The sequence below is a fragment of the Pteropus alecto genome, unplaced genomic scaffold, assembly GCF_000325575.1.
Source record: "Pteropus alecto unplaced genomic scaffold, ASM32557v1 scaffold80, whole genome shotgun sequence".
Classification (NCBI taxonomy): Eukaryota; Metazoa; Chordata; class Mammalia; order Chiroptera; family Pteropodidae; genus Pteropus; species Pteropus alecto.
In genome coordinates this window covers 3,178,637-3,180,425 of record NW_006430460.1, presented here as the reverse complement: position 1 = coordinate 3,180,425, position 1,789 = coordinate 3,178,637, and the positions used below count along the sequence as shown (strand labels likewise).

Here is a 1,789-nt window from a genome sequence, read left to right as displayed (position 1 = left end):
CCGGGGGCTGGAGGCGGGGAAAAGGGGGAGTTAGTGTCTAATGGGCACAGAGTTTCTGTTGAGGGTGAGGAAAGGTTTGGGGTATAAATGGTGACGACGCTTGTGCAACCATGTGGACGTACTTAGTGCCATTGAACTGCACCCTGAGAAATGACTGAAATGGTAACATTTTGTTGTGCGTATGTTATCATGATAAAAAAGTAATTTTTAAAGGAACTTACCGAGGACTTACGGGCAGAGCGCGGTGCCAGCGTGTCCGCTTATGGGGGTTCCCCGTTCTCGGGCACCGAGCACGCATCACTTCTGTAACATTGATCTGCCTACGGTCACCTCTTCTGCCCCCAGTCCACGCCAGCTTTAGGGGACGTGTCCTATAGGTCCCTCCATGGGTCGGCCCTGGGGTCCTTGCTCCACGAGGCGCAGAGGGTGCGGACGCAAGGGACACGCCTGTGGCTCGACATAAACTCAGGCCTCGGGCCGCTGCTTTCCTGCCTGTCGGCTGCAGTGCTTCCCTCCGTGGGTGTCCCTGATCCCCACGAGACACCCTGACTCTTTCTGTACCATCTGCCCTGACCCCTTTGGACTTAGTGACTCAGTGTGCGCACCGGCCCCTTGGCTCAGCGCTCGGCCCCTGCAAGAGTCAGCTTCTTGTGACAGCTCCCGTCAACTCACAATCTTCCAGGCAGCTGAGGTCATTCTGTTTGTCACCACCTTACGGGAAAGGAGAGACGAAGCCACCATTATCCATTTTCTGGAATCTTCAGCACCATCTATTTCTTTCTTCCCTCATCTACTGCCCCTCCCCGCAGCCCAGTCGATGCCACCCCAGGGGTACCCAGTGTGTGTGTGTGTGTGTGTGTGTGTTTCCTTCCCAACCCACCCTTCCACCTGCTTAAGATTAGGGGCCCACCCTCCCCTAAAGAGCCACTGCACCCGCCAGCTGTCTGGTCCCTCACCTGTATGTCCTGCACCACCTCCTCCTCTCTCTACCTGCCCGCAGAAGCTGTTGTCCCCGAATGCAAATCATCTCAGTGGTCTCCTGCTGAGAAAGCGCCACAGGCACCCAGTGCTGGAGAGCCGAGGTGAAGCTCTCCGCTGGCCAGACCGGGTCCCCCACACTCCAGCCCACCCCCGACTCCAGCCCGGCCCCTCCTGCAGCTCTGTCACAGTCCTTCCCCCAACACACTGACGTTCTCACCTTTCCGCAGGTGCTCCCACCTTCCTCTGGCCTCGCCCACGTTGCTCCTTCTGCCAAGAGTGACCGAGTCACCAGGTTTGCCCAGAACGGTGTCTGTTTACACCTGTCGTTGGGTGTAATTATTAACAGCCTACTTTCCACTCTCCAAAGTGTCCTGGCTTGGGCGACAAGTCATGTGGTCACGGTAGATTTGCTCTAATCCTTGACCTGGCAACTCTCTGCTCGTCTTCCGTGATCTGCTCGGTGTCCATGCTGGGAAGGTTGGCCTGATTCCCAGGAGAGCTGCTGGTCCCTTCAGCACCCCCTCCGCCCCCTGTGTACTGTTACGAAGTTGTTTACATGCCTGTCTTCTGCTAGGCTCCTTGAGTCTCATATATCTTTGTATCCCATGGAGTAGGGTGTTCAATTAAAGTGTGCTACAAGAAATAAAAAACCGAATTCATTCGCTATTTATTAAGTGAGAACGATGCACCACGCACTATTCGAAGCTCTGGGCAAAACGGATGAATATCCACATTTTGATGGAGTTTACGTTTAAGTGTAGGAAAGAGACGTTAGTGAATTTCCGAAAAGTCGCTGGTGACGGGGTAG

The 1,789-nt window shown here is 54.8% G+C and overlaps 1 long non-coding RNA gene across 1 annotated transcript in view; it reads right to left on the bottom strand.

The window, feature by feature from the left end:
* Positions 1-1,009, bottom strand: part of LOC112479831 — a 2,571-nt gene extending 1,562 nt beyond the window's left edge. The window contains exons 1-2 of the long non-coding RNA XR_003046372.1: positions 957-1,009; positions 222-711 (exon numbers count right to left, since the gene is read on the bottom strand). This is a non-coding gene — a long non-coding RNA (uncharacterized LOC112479831). The remainder of the gene's footprint in view (positions 1-221; positions 712-956) is intronic.
* Positions 1,010-1,789: the final 780 nt, after the last annotated feature.